The sequence below is a fragment of the Dryobates pubescens genome, chromosome 10 (assembly GCF_014839835.1).
Source record: "Dryobates pubescens isolate bDryPub1 chromosome 10, bDryPub1.pri, whole genome shotgun sequence".
NCBI lineage: Eukaryota > Metazoa > Chordata > Aves > Piciformes > Picidae > Dryobates > Dryobates pubescens.
The window spans coordinates 13,118,265-13,133,063 of record NC_071621.1 but is presented as its reverse complement, the minus strand read 5'-3'; the positions used below and the strand labels follow the sequence as shown (position 1 = coordinate 13,133,063).

Genomic DNA, 14,799 nt, shown 5'->3' with positions numbered 1-14,799 from the left:
GTGCAAGTCAGATGGTATCCCCCCAAATAATCAATACAATCATATCCCTGTAAATAATCAAGGCAGCAACTGGGACACAATATGGAAGCATTTGGTGCAGCCTTTTTAGCTATCACAGCAGCTCCCTGACAACAATTAACAAGAAAGAAAAACAAAACCAAACACACACACACACACACACCCCCAAATCCAAATGAAGACAAATATATAAAAGATAGCCAAGGGACAGTGGGGCTTTCAGAGATTGAGACATGCAGTAGTGGATCTGGTAGTTAGGTAGTGGTTGGACTTGATGATCTTCAAGATCTTTTCCAACCACAGTGATTCCGTGCCTCATTTCGGAGCAAGGGTCAAACTAAGCACAACAAGCTGCTGAAGAGATAAGACAGGTTTTGATTTAAAAGCAGCACTTGGGTATCAAAGGAGAAGACTTCCACAGATGAGTTGATATGCCTGCAGTTTACCCTGAAACTAATCATTTTTTTTTTTTAAGAACATCCAAACACAGGAGAAAAAGAAAGAAGCCTGACTCAATAAAAAACATCCTATAGTTGTCATGCTTATGACTCACATTCTCCAGACAGGAAATCTTTGGAGCAAGCAAAAGCCTGTCTGCCCTCCACTTCACAAACCCTTGATATCATAATCACATTTTTAAAACACTGCCTTCTTGAATGATGTAAATTAAAAGGCAGAAGTAATTCCCTGACACACTATTGAAAACCACAAGCCAGCACGAAACAGCAATTTATTGCATGCAGGGCCATTAAACTATTACTTACAGAGTAATAAACAGCAGCCACACAGACACCACTGTCACCACCGAGCTGAAAACCTAGGAAACTCCTCGTCCCTGGCCCCTGGAGACAGAGAGAAGTTAAGCTGCTACTGCTTGGAGAGTGCTTTTGTCCTCCAGAAAGGCTGCAGCATCCCAGCTAACACAGCAATTGTCCTGTAATTATCATGCATGCTTTAGAGTCAACAAAAAAGGGACTCGACTTCAAAAGTAATGTTTAAGGCAAAACCAGTGGAAAGCTGTGACAGGACAAAGAGAGGAGACTGTGCATTTCTGTTGGTCAGTTAAGCACACATGGTGACAACTGTGCCTGAGGATGGTCGTGGGAGACCCGGGTTCACTGGCCACACCAAAAGCAGTTTGATTTTCACAGAAGGAATACTGTTTGTTGACCACTCAGAGCCCCAGATGAGAAGGCAGGCTGGCAAGTCTGAACAAGACACCCAGCTGGCTCCACAGCTTAAGACAAAAGCTTGGCTCTCTGCAGCTTTTTATCTTCCCTTCCTGCTCCAGTGTTAAAATTGGGATGGTATCAATTCTTCTTCGCCAAATGGAAAGCCCTCTGAGGGCAAAGCAAATTGCACAGCTTTCTAACAACCGTGCAGTGCAGACCACACCATCAGAGCTCGCTGCTCAACACTTGTAAGAGCTCAGGGCATCCACAGGATAGCCTTGGGATCAGAGCAGAGCTACAGCTGGATGCTCTCCAGAAGTATATTAGGAGAACAGAATCAAATTGCCACACAAACATAATTGCCAAGTTTCCATCCAATGTTGCAGCAATCTGCTTGACACGTTTGATGTCAGAGGACAGCCTGCCGGAGTAATATTTTGTTGTTATTACTGTGTCCAACTCCTCTAATGCAGCATTCATCTTTGGTCAAGGACAGCATTCTTTCTCCCTCAAGTTCTACTTTTGATAATGGAAAGCATTACAAATTCCTCATGCAGCATGGAAAAAAAGATTTGCACAGGCTGAGTTGAAGACAGTCAGTCAGAACGATAGAAAGCAGTGCTCTTAGATGGCCTACTCCCTCCCCAAAGCCACACATTCAGAGCAGAGGATGTTTGGACCTCTGCTTTCTCTTCCACGAGGCCATTCTGAAAGCAGCCTGCAAGGCTTTGCTGAGTAGCTGGTTGCTGCTTTACCTGATGTTTGCAACTCTGGCAGCCCATGCAGAGCTGAATCATCTGGGAAAGAAGATTTCCCTGCCTCCAACCCCACGGTATTTAAGAGAGGTCAAATTCTGACCCCTTTTGAAAAGGCTGCCCAGAAACTACGTGCAAGATTAGCAGGTTGCTATGCTCCCATCACCAAATCACTGGCCACACAGCTCTTGCCCAGTGCAACTCTCCATTTCCAAGCCTTGCAGGCATCTCACAGCATCACAGACAATATGTTCAGATGCTCTGGGTGCATCAATATGCATTTGGCCCATCTGTTAAACCCACAGGGCATCCACTGTCAGAAGATCTGTAAAGAGTGGGGAGTGCAGCAATGAATATGGTTTTCTCTTCACCATCTCTTCTAAAAAGATATTTTGGCCCCAATTCCCATAAAACTGGAATGTCACTTTATGCTCACAAAGCCACATGAGATTTCAGAGCTATCAAAAAGCTAAGTTGTTTTATCCATCTTGTTTCCACCATGGAGAGGGGAACTCAATGAGGATCTTCAAGCTGGAGGACAGCAACTTCTCCACCAGACAAGGCTTCCAGACTTGACTGAGGAATTGTAGGTTGGGAACTGACCTGCTGGAGAGCAGTGAAGGGGAAAAGGACCTGGGGGTCCTAGTGTATCACAGTATCACAGTATAACTAAGGTTGGAAGAGACCCCAAGGATCATCAAGTCCAACCTGTCCCAACAGACCTCACAACTAGACCATGGCACCAAGTGCCACGTCCAATCTCCCCTTGAACACCTCCAGGGACGGTGACTCCACCACCTCCCTGGGCAGCACATTCCAATGAGGAATGACTCGCTCAGTGAAGAACTTTTTCCTCACTTCGAGTCTAAACCTCCCCTGGCACAGCTTGAGACTGTGTCCTCTTGTTCTGGTGCTGGTTGCCTGGGAGAAGAGACCAACCCCTTCCTGGCTACAACCACCTTTCAGGTAGTTGTAGAGGGCAATGAGGTCACCCCTGATCCTTCTCTTCTCCAGGCTAAACAATCCCAGCTCCCTCAGCCTCTCCTCATAGGGCTTGTGGATGGAAGGATGACCATGAGCCAGCAATGTGATCTTGTGGCCAAGAAGGCCAATGCCATTCTGGGGTGGATTAGAAGGGAAGTGGTTAGTAGGTCAAGAGAGGTTCTCCTCCCCCTCCACTCTGCCCTGGTGAGGCCACATCAGGAATTATTGTGTCCAGTTCTGAGCCCCTCAGTTCAAGAAGGACCTCAGGGAACTGCTTGAGAGAGTCCAGTGCAGAGCCACAAAAATGATTAAGGGAATTAAACATCTTCATTACAAGGAGAGACTGAGGGAGCTGGGACTCTGTAGCTTGGAGAGGAGCCTGAGGGGTGACCTCATTCATGTTTATAAATATGCATACGGTGAGTGCCCAGAGGATGGAGCCAGGCTCTGCTTGGTGATGCCCAATGACAGGACAGGGGCAACGACTGGAAGTTGAGGCATAGGAAGTTCAGGAAAAAATGGTTTCCCTGTGAGGGTGACAGAACACTGGAACAGGCTGCCCCAGGGTGGGCTGTGGAGTCTCACTCTCTGGAGATGTGTTCCTGTGTGACCTGGTCTAGGTGATCCTGCTCTGGCAGGGGGGCGTGGACTGGATGATCTTTTGAGGTCCATTCTAACCCCTAACACTCTGATTCAGTGAGGAAGCAACCCCTTATTCTTGATTAGTTCAAGGTGTCCACTTAAATCAAAGCAGCTACTTTTAGGAACAGAGACTGAAATATTTTTTCTTGTAACACAAGAACCTGCTTGAGCAGAATATTGAGTTCATGAGATGTGAATAGTGCCCCTTCAAGCTCCTAGAGCAAATCAGTTAAGTTTTAATCTAGAAAGTGAGAAAAGATTTTTTTTTTAAAGAGATTAAAGACCCCTAAACCAATTGTGAGAGCCATGCCACTCTTAACACTGCTCAGAAGAATTGAGCTCACCCTTCAGAAGTCTGTCACCTGGATTATTTGTGTTTTATAAACCATGAAAAGGCTCTCTCCCAACACTGAGCTTCAAGCCTTTTTTGTCTAAAAACCTTAGAGTCACAGAACCATTTTGGTTGGAAGAGACCTTTCAGATCATCATGATGATTGACTATAACAAAAATCAGCTAAGCAGTGTGAAAAGAGGCTTCAGATCCATTTAGCAGGTGCATGATGTCTCTTAGCCTGGAGGAGACTCAGGGGTGACCTTATCACTCTCTACAACTACCTGAAGGGAGGTTGTAGACAGACGGATGTTGGTCTCTTCTCCCAGGCAACCAGTACCAGAACAAGAGGACACAGTCTCAGGCTGCACCAGGGGAGGTTCAGGCTGGATGTTAGGAGAAAGTTCTATACAGAGAGAGTGATTGCCCATTGGAATGGGCTGCCTGGGGAGGTGGTGGAGTCGCCGTCATTGGAGGTGTTCAGGAGAAGACTTGATGGGGTGCTTGGTGCCATGGGTTAGTTGTTTAGGTGGTGTTGGATTGGTTGATGGGTTGGACTTGATGATCTTGAAGGTCTCTTCCAACCTGGTTTATTCTATGTATTCTATGATTCCAAGCAACAGCTTGATAACTAGGCTGAGCATCCACAGGAGGCACCAACCATAAGTCAGAGGAGGGACAAGTCCCAACCTGCAATCACATGGAAACACCAAAAAGCCCTTTTTTTGGTTTTTGTTTTGTTTGGTTTTGTTTCCTCCAGGTCTCTGAAGTTCTCTTCCTTCTTGAATCCCTGGAAGAAGAGCATTATTTCTGCTCCATTCCATTTTGTGTGGGACTCTCTCCAAGCAGAAATGCCTCCTTTCCCCTTATGTTTTGGCATGATCTTCATGCAAGAAGATAAATTTTAAAGAAAGATGAGGCCAGACTGTCCTCAGTGGTCACCAGAGGCAGTACAAGAGGTAATGGGCACAAACTCAAACATAGGAAGTTCCATCTAAACATGAAAAGGAACTTCTTTACTTTGAGGGGGGCAGAGCACTGGAACAGGCTGCCCAGAGAGGTGGTGGAGTCTCTGTAGACTTTCAAGGCCCACCTGACCATGCTCCTGTGTGTGATCTGCTCTGGCAGCGGGGTTGGACTCAATCTCCAGACAAAGTTCTCCAAAGTGGCAGAAAGAAAGATTTTTATTATCAATTTCCTCAGAGCCCTGCTGAGTCTGAAAATTACTTAGTTATCAGAATCACAAGCATCGCTGACCCCATCAGCCTTATGAGCTCAGAAGGGTTTCTGAAGAGCAAGCCACACTTGTGTGGGTTCACTTCAAGCCTTGAGGAAGACCATTGTTGGCCAAGGCTGTGACATTGCAAAAGCAACAGGCTAATGAGAACATCACTTGAGCAGAATCTGTCCCCCAGGACAATAGTGGCTGCTTACAGATGCCAAGATAACTCCATGAGAGATATCAGAGGAAACCTTTTTGCAGAAAACCACTCATGCATGCAAAAGTGGAGAAGGAAATGGCACAAAGCTCTCAGACACTACTTTGCTTGCTCTTGTACTAGTTACGAAATCCAAAGCAGCACAGACTTTGGGAAAGACTACAGACGCTGTCTGCTTAGACTTTAGTAAAGCTTTAGACACCATTTCCCACAGCATTCTCCTGGAGAAACTGGCTGCTCAAGGCTTGGCTGGCCATGAGCTTCACTGGCTGCATGGCCAGGCCCAAAGGGCAGTGGTGAATGGAGTTAAAGCCAGCGGGTGACCAGTCACTAGTGGCATTCCCCAAGGCTCACTTTTGGGGCCTGTTCCTTTTAATATTTATCAGTGATCTGGACAAGAAGATTGAGAGCAACCTCAATAATTGACTGATGACTTCAAGTTGGGCAGGAATGTTGATCTGCTTGAGGGTAAGGAAGCTTTTCAGAGCAATCTGGACAGGCTGGATTAGTGAGCTGAGGCCAATGATATGAGGTTTAACAAGGCCAAATGTCAGGTCTTGTATTTGGGTCAAACAACCCCATGCAATGTTACAGGGTTTGGGTGAGAGTGGCTGAAAAGCTGTCCAGCAGAAAAGGGTCTGGGGGTGCTGGTTGACAGCAGACAGAACATGAGCCAGCAGTGTGCTCAGGTGGCCAAGAACACCAACAGCATCCTGGCCTGGATCAGGAACAGTGTGGCCAGCAGGAGTAGGGAATTGATTGTGCCCCTCTACCCAGTGCTGGTGACACCACACCTCAGATACTGTGTTCAGTTTTGGGGTCCTGAAGGACCCCAAGAAGGACACTGAGATGCTGGAGAATGTCCAGAGAATGGCAACAAAGCTGCTAAGGGTCTGGAAAACAGGTCTGGTGAGGAGCTCCTGAGAGAATTGGAGTTCTTTAGTCTGGAGAAAAGGAGGCTGAGGGGAGACCTTATTTGCCCACTACAACCTCCTTTCAGGTAGTTGTAGAGAGCAGAGGAAACAGCTTCAAGTTGTGCCAGGGGAGGCTAAGGTTGGATATTAGTAAAAATCCCTTCCCCAAAAGGGTTGTCAAGCCCTGGAACAGGCTGCCCAGGGAAGTGATGGAACCACCATCCCTGGAAGGACTTAAAGGTCATGGCTTAGCGGTGACCTGGCAGTGCTGGGTTAACAGTTGGACTCAATGATCCCAAAAGGTCTCTTCCAACTAAAACAATCCTGTGATTCTATGAAAAATGAAAGGCTTCAGAGAGACAACTCATGCCATTAAAGCTACACAAAGCCTTGAGTCACTTGCTGGGTCACGATCCAGCTGATTCTAAGAATCTGCATGCAGGCTGCTTACCCAGAAATTAACCTACTGCCTTGGAAAGCTTAATTTAGCAGAGCGATTACTTACAGCACCTGCTGCTAGCCTCCCAGCCTTCTGTATGCCAGCTTCTCCAACACTAATGCTAAGCCTTCTAAAATTATTTACATAAGTAATTAAGGAAAAAATTGGGGGGGGAGAGAAAGGGAGAAAAGAGCCCTAAATGTATAACACAACAATCATCTGGGTTATCAGCACCAATTGAAACTCTCATTTCCAAAGCAAATAGAGCGAGTTAAGGCAGTCAGAGATGAAGTCACACAGCCAGGCCTGGCAGCAGACTCCCATCCTCAGCCTAGAAGAACACCAAATGCACTGTACAGGCTACACACACCAAGCTGTGCGTGTGCATGACCACCACCAGCCCAGGAGAGGCTCCATGCAGCAGGAGAACCTTTGTAAAGGAGGTCTCCTGCTTTTAAAGCTATGTTATGGCACTTTGGGACACAGTTTAAATGGCCATGGTGGTCTTAGGTTGATAGTTGGACTCAATGATGTTAGAGGTTGTTTCCATCCAAAACAATTCTATGATTACCTTTAAGCTTTAAATGAAAGCCACAGCAGTATCATCATGCAATTTTAGTGCCTCATGCAGTAATTGAGTGCTGAGGTCAGTGAGCAACAGCGGAGGGAAAGGAGAAAGGAAAACTGAGGAACCGTCTCAGTTCTCAAGGTCTTAGTTCTCCTCCACAAGATTCTGTTCACATCTACATATAGGAAGGCAAATAGGGGCCCTGATGGGATGCACCCATGAGTGCTGAGGGACTTGGCAGGTGAAGAGAGACAGAGCCCTGGGGCTGCTTGGTCTTGAGAAGAGAAGACTTAGAGGGGATCTGATCAATGTCTATCAATATCTGAGAGGTGGGTGTCAAGTGGAGGAGGCCAAGCTTTTTTCAGTGGTGCAGAGTAATAAGACAAGGAACAATGGATGCAAACTTTAACATAGAAGATTTCACTTCAACATGAGGAGAAACTTCTTTACAGTGAGGGTGACAGCCCTGGAGCAGGCTGCCCAGAGCAGTTGTGGAGTCTCCTTCTCTGGACATATCCAAAACCCATCTGGATGCATTCCTGTGCAGACTACCCTAAGTGAGCCCGCTTTGGCAGGGGGGTTGGACTTGATGATCTCTGGAGGTCCCTTCCAACCCCTAACATTCTGTGATTATGAGGCCAGTCTCAATGATTTCTGTCAATCATGGTGACTGGGACAAGTGCCCATAGACTGGGGGAAAGCAAAGGTCACTCCCAATCTTCAAGAAGGAAGACCCAGGGAACTAGAGGTGGGCCTACAGGAACCTCATAAAGTTCAACAAGCACAAATTACAAAGTCTTGCACCTGGTCTTGCACCTATATATGTTGGGCATTAACCAGATGGAAAGCAGCTTGACAGACAAGGACCTCAGGGTCCTGGTGGACACTAAGGTGAACGTGAGCCTTCAATAGCTCCTTGCAGCCAAAAAGGCAAATGGTATCCTGGTCTGCATTAGGCAAAAGCTGGCAACAGATCAAGGCAGGTGATTCTTCCCCTCTACTCAGCACTGGTGAGGCCACAGCCATAGTGCTGGGCCCAATGCTGGACTCCCTGTGCAGGAGAAGACAGGGACATACTGGGGAGAGTCCAGCAAAGATGCACAGAAGACAGAGTCAAGCTCTTGCTGATGATACCCAGTGCCAGGACCGTGGGCACAAAATGAAACACATGGGAGTCCCTCTGAACACTTGGAAAGGCTTTTTCATTCTGAGGGTTACTGCACACTGGCACAGGTTGCCCAGACAAACTGTGGAGTCTCAATCCTTGGAGGTATTTGAAAGCTGTTTGGACGTTCATGGGCAACTGGCTCTGGGTGGCTCTTCTTGACAACAGGAAGCTGGACCAGAGGACCTCTGGAGATCCCTTCTCCAACATCAACCAGTCTCTGGCTCTGTGAAATTGTGCATCTAAAGGTGCACAGGCATCAAGAACCTCCCTTCCAACGGTTTCAAGAACCAGTGCAAACCTTTAATTCATTGGTAACTGCTGAAGGCACATTTTTATCCATTTTGAGAACACAAGGACGTTTCAGTAATGGAAACTGAGCTGCTTCCCTCCAGGGGAAGGAAGAGTTTAGAATTACACACGGAACCCTTTGCCACACAGGCCTCTCTCAGAGAATCATAGAATGGTAAGGGTTGGAAGGGACCCCCTCAAGATCAAGTCCAACCCCTTGCCAAAGCAGGATCACCCAGGGCAGGTCACACCTGGATGGGTCCTGCATCTGGATGGGTCTTTAAAGTCTCCAGAGAAGGAGGCTCCACAACCTCTCTGGGCAGCCTGTTCCAGTGCTCCGTCACCCTCACTGTAAAGAGGTTTCTCATCATGCTGAGGTGGAACTTCCTGTGCTCCAGATTGTGCCCACTGTCCCTTGTCCTATCACAGGACACTACTGAAATGAGACTGTCCCTTCTTCTTGACAACCACCCTTCAGATATTTGTAAACATTAGTAAGATCTCCTCTCAGTCTTCTCCAGACTAAACAGCCCCAGGTCTCTCAGCCTCTCCTCATCAGACAGATGTTCCAGTCCCTTCATCATCCTCACAGCCCTCCACTCTGCTGTCTTTAGTTGCTCCTTGCCTCTCCTGAACTGGAGAGCCCAGAACTGAACACAATACTCCAGATGTGGTCTCAGTAGGGCAGAGTAGAGGGGGAGGAAACCTGCTGGACACACTCTTCTTAAGAAGTCAGCCCAATTGCTCATGTGCACAGAAGCTGGAAGCAATTCACATTTGAGGGTTTATTTCTGTACCTAATCAAGACAAGTAATTTGCAAAAATTCAGCTGGGCTCTTAAAACCTCCTTCATGCATTCAGAATAACTTTTTCCAGCAGCTTGGAAGCATCTCACAGACCGTGCCTGCTTCCTCCCCTGACCCACATATATCAAACTATAAAAGCTGCAAGCGGCCTATCCAACAAGGTTTGCCTTTCAGGAGGTGGAACAAAGAACACAACATTCCTGTCCTGAGTGCAACAAAAACAGTTTGAACAAGGTTTCAAAAGGTCGCAGTCATTACAGCCTCCCAGAACGGGAGGCACCAAGTCGCAATTCAAGCTACGCAGCCCATCTCTTTCAAGCCCAACAGCTTGGCTAAGTTTGCAGGTCTTTTGGGGACATTAAGCAAAGCACCAGAGTGCCTCAGCTCCAGACACTGGCCGTCTCTGAAGCCAAAGAAAACAAAGTAAAACTCCAAGTACTGAGGTTTAGGAGATCTATGCAGAAAAAAAACACCAAACAAAAAAACCTCTCACTTCACCCAGCCCTCTGTATCCCTGCAGCAGTCCAGAAACATTTAACATCTTTAGTGATGATCTGGAGGAGGGCATTGAGTCCATCATCAGTAAATTTGCAGACGACACCAAGCTGGGGGCAGGAGTTGATCTGCTGGAGGGTAGAGAGGCTCTGCAGAGGGACCTCGACAGGCTGGACAGATGGGCAGAGTCCAACGGCATGAGATTGAACACATCCAAGTGCCGGGTTCTGCACATTGGCCACAACAACCCCATGCAGAGCTACAGGCTGGGGTCAGAGTGGCTGGAGAGCAGCCAGGCAGAGAGGGACATGGGGGTGCTGGTTGATGGTAGGCTGAACATGAGCCTGCAGTGTGCCCAGGCAGCCAAGAGGGCCAATGGCATCCTGGCCTGCATCAGGAACAGTGTGGCCAGCAGGAGCAGGGAGGTCATTCTCCCCCTGTACACTGCACTGGTTAGGCCACACCTCGAGTACTGTGTCCAGTTCTGGGCCCCTCAATTTAAGAAGGGCACCGAGATACTTGAATGTATCCAGAGAAGGGCAACAAAGTTGGTGAGGGGCTTGGAACACAAGCCCTATGAGGAGAGGCTGAGGGAGCTGGGGTTGCTTAGCCTGGAGAAGAGGAGACTCAGGGGTGACCTTATTGCTCTCTACAACTACCTGAAGGGAGGTTGTAGACAGGCAAAGGTTGGTCTCTTCTCCCAGGCAGCCAGCACCACAACAAGAGGACACAGTCTCAGGCTGCACCAGGGGAGGCTTAGGCTGGAGGTTAGGAAGAAATTCTACACAGAGAGAGTGATTGCCCATTGGAATGGGCTGCCCAGGGAGGTGGTGGAGTCACCATCACTGGAGGTGTCCAGGAGGAGACTTGATAAGGTGCTTGGTTGCATGGTTTAGTTGATGAGGTGGTGTTGGATGATAGGTTGGACACAATGATCTTGAAGGTCTCTTCCACCCTGCTTTATTCTAGTCTAATCTATTCTAAAGCATCACACTTCAAATTATTCCTTAGGATGTTCTTATTTCTCTGCTTGGGACTTATGTAGTCAAGCACCTTCTAATCTGTGCTGCTTTCAGGAAGAGCTGCCTGCCTGCCCTTTCTCTGCACAAAGAAGTAACAAAGGCTTGGAATAAAGAAGTACCCTGAAACTGTCTTGGAAGGGAAAATGCGCAAGGAGTCTCTGTAGAAAAGGATAATATTCCTTCTCCCCCCACGCCCAACTCTTTCTGCCTACGCTAGAGGCTCATAAGAATCTCAGGATCATCCTCTACGTTTTCTCTACACAAAAGCATCCCTCCATAAAACACAGCTCAGTGACAAAATGTTACTGACACAGGTGAAGGAACAGCTTCTGCTGGGTAGCAACGAGCACCTGAGAGTGCCCAACAGCTCTGCTGCCCACACATACCCCGAGGACAGGGCCTGAGCTGAGGAAGGACACACAAGTTGACAGCACAGGAGAAACACCATGTGGGTTTCCAGACTTCTGTCCTGCTCTGTTTCTGGGTTTTCTGTTTCCACCCTCCAGCCCCCTGCTAATTTTGCAAGTGACTCCAGAGCAAGGCATAGAGCAGGGATCTGATGGCTGGGGCAGGTTGCCAGGCAGAAGCTGCTGGGTCTGGTACCACACTCAGAATGGAAACAGCATAGGGAGCAGAGCAGGAGTTGGCAGTGCTCTGCCATCCTTAGCCATCTCCTGTGCAACCTCCCTGGCTGGGGGCATGGGCAGTGCTCACCTTTTGTCCCTTCCTCCTGAATGAGCCTCAGGCTTGTTTCTGGCTCAACCTACCAAATAATTACAACACTTTACCCTACTTCCTACAGAGCAGAAGTGGCACAAAGCAGAGATTTGGATCACTTCTCCTGGCACAGTTGATGGTGTTCTTGTTCAGACCACCTACACCAGCATTGGGGTTTCCATTTCAGGCCTCTCTCTCTGGGAAACCACCAAACCACCAAGAATCTCTCTCCAGTCTCTGCACTCTAACATGTTTAAAGCCCATGGCACAGTCTCTCAGATTTACATGACTCACACTGACCTTGCTCTTCACTTCCCCTATCTGACAGCAGGCTGACTCTCTGTTGACCTCCACTAGAAGCACATGCTCCAACCTATGAACTCATCCCACAGCAAAACACATTCAAGCAGTGGCATAACCATCAGATTCCTTTCTGTCTGAAGTGTGCTCTTTTAGATTGCTCTGCAGAACAGCTGAAGGACGTTATTCCAACCAGCTTATCTTTGCCTCCCCTTCCTGCTGCTCTGCTCCTCCAAAGTGTTTCCTCCTTTCATAGCAATGATGCCCAGCAGCTGTGTACAACTGCAAAGCCCCAGTATCAGGAACCCAATGAAGGTCAGCAAGGGCAAGAGTAGGGTCCTACAATCAGGGAGTAATAATCCCCTGCACCAGTATAGGTTAGGGGTTGAACTGTTGAAAAGCAGCTCCACAGAGAATGACCTGGGATTCAGGTCTTTCATCAGGAGTCAGCAATATGCCTTTGTGGCCAAGAAGGCCAATGCTATCTGGGGTGCTCTAAGAAGAGTGTGGCCAGCAGGTCAAGGCTAGTTTTTCTCTACCTCTGCACTAGAGAAACCACATCTGGAGTATTGTATCCAGTTCAAGAGAGACAGAGAATTACTGGAGAGAGCCCAATGGATGCTACAAAGATGATGAGGGGACAGGAGTATCTCTCTGATAAGGAAAGACTGAGAGACCTAGGGCTGTTTAGCCTGGAGAAAAGCAGACTGAGGGCAACTTCTCAATGCTTATTAATATGTAAATGATGGGGACCAAGACGATGGGGACAGTCTCTTTCCAGCAGTGTCCAGCAACAGGACAAAGGAACAATGTGCACAAACTGCAACACAGGAAGTTCCATCTGAACATAAGGAAAAGCTTCTTTCCTTTGAGAGTAACAGAGGTGTGAGAAAAGCAGCATGGACCTCACTCAGTGGCTTCAGTACCTTTGTATCAATAGATGCAATAAAAAGACAGGGAAAACCTCTCCAGAGCTTCCCAGAAGGAAAAAAAAAAACATTGCTGGCCACCACCAAGTCGATCAGGACACCACCAGGGCACAACTGTGACTTCTACCAGGAGTTTAGCTTCTTCAAAGCCATGCTGATATTTTGATAGGGTAGTAAAACTCCCTCCCGTCTGTGAGACTTTCTGAAAGGGATGCTCACTTCAGCTGCTGTAAACAAGCAGCAGATGCTAACAACATGCCAGGTTTGACTCATGAACTTCATTAGCATCTTCACAGAGCTTGTGGTTTGTTTTTCAGATTTCTCTTTGTGCACAGGGAATGAGATCCTCTTTCATTTACATGCCCTGCTTCCAGTAATGCAACAATTGAGTTTCAACACCTTTATCGTTTCTTTCTTCTGAAGAGAGAAAAGAGGCAACAAACAAACAAGCAAAAGACCAAGCCCACACGCTGGATTTTCCCTTCTTAATTGTACAGAAAAAAAAACCCTCACTCATCTACTCCTAAATCCCTTTCAAGCTTTGCAACTGAAAACAAATTTTAGTTCATTGCATTTCAGAATCATAGAATTGCCTGGTTGGAAAAGATCCTAAGATCATCAAGTCCAGCTATAACCTAACATCTCCCTGTACACAAAGATTAGGCTTATTTTGTCAGCACTTCATCCAAATGCCTTTTAAACCCCTCCAGGGATGGTGACTCCACCACTTCCTTGGGCAGCCTGTTCCAGAAACAAATCCAAGAGCCTCTAAAAGGTTGGCTTGGGACTTCCAGTCCAAATTGTCTTCACTCTCAAAGACCCAGTCCCACTGGCACCTCTACTAAACCCAAAGCAGCCCAACTGGCTGGTGGAGACCACACTGATGGCAACACTCCTGTTCAAGGAGATAGGTGAACCTAGGGTTGCAATATAATACCCTGGCAGCAGGCACAGGGGTAGAAATCACCTGAGCTATCTATCACTCAGCCATGGCTGAAAGGGCTCGAAAGCAGATTTGTGTCCCATTTGGCTGTTCCCACTGCGAGAACAACCACCTCGGGCAGTTCTGCAACATCCACTCCTGTATCTGCTCAGACCCACAAATGAATGGTTCAAAACAAAGATGTAAGGTGACAGTCCCTTTGCCTCAGTCCAATCCCTTTGGCTGTCAGCCAGCCTGGAGCAAGTCCCACAGGTAGAGAGAAGCAGAGAGAGATTGGAATCAGGTCTTCCACTGGTGAGGCAACCGATTTCGCGGGCCTCTTCACCACTCCCTCAGGGCTGTTTTCACTCTCTCATGAGAATCTGGGATATAGTTATGTAAAAGAGATTCCTCACCCTTAATTAAAATAAGGTTCACATGCACACCCTGCTGAAGGCAGCACTTAAAGAAAAGGAAGAGAAAAAAAAATATTCATCACTTCTCTGAGGGATAAGTCACTTATAATTAAAACCCAAAAAAATAGACTCTGGGCATGCACACAAGGGAGTGTCGAACGCTTGCCAGCCACCTGGCTAATCACTTCCTATGAAAAGCTGCAGAAGAAAGCCCTGGGGAAAGGAAGGGTCATGCTGAGTCTCTTGCAAAGGTAATGCAGGTGGGATTTGCCCTGCGTGGGCGACAGCTGCACAGCCTGACACCAAACTCCACCTATTCTGAGGCCAAAAGCAGCAACTCTTCTCCGCTGCACTTGTAACCTGCTCTTTCATCTGGTTTGAAATCAAAGCCCATCTTGTTTTAGCAGAACTTCCCTGGTTGTAATAGCAAAAGGGAGCTGAAAGATCTTTCATATTCAGCTTCACCTGCTGATT

At 47.5% G+C, this 14,799-nt stretch overlaps 1 protein-coding gene across 5 annotated transcripts in view; it reads right to left on the bottom strand.

Moving 5' to 3' along the window:
• PAK1 (p21 (RAC1) activated kinase 1) overlaps positions 1-14,799 on the bottom strand; it is a 125,596-nt gene that overhangs the window by 90,281 nt on the left and 20,516 nt on the right. Inside the window, exon 2 of one of the 5 annotated variants that reach the window (XM_054164561.1) lies at positions 783-860. The exons of the other annotated variants lie outside the window; for them this stretch is intronic. The gene's annotated coding sequence lies outside the window, so the exon portion shown is untranslated. The remainder of the gene's footprint in view (positions 1-782; positions 861-14,799) is intronic. 5 annotated transcript variants of the gene reach the window in all.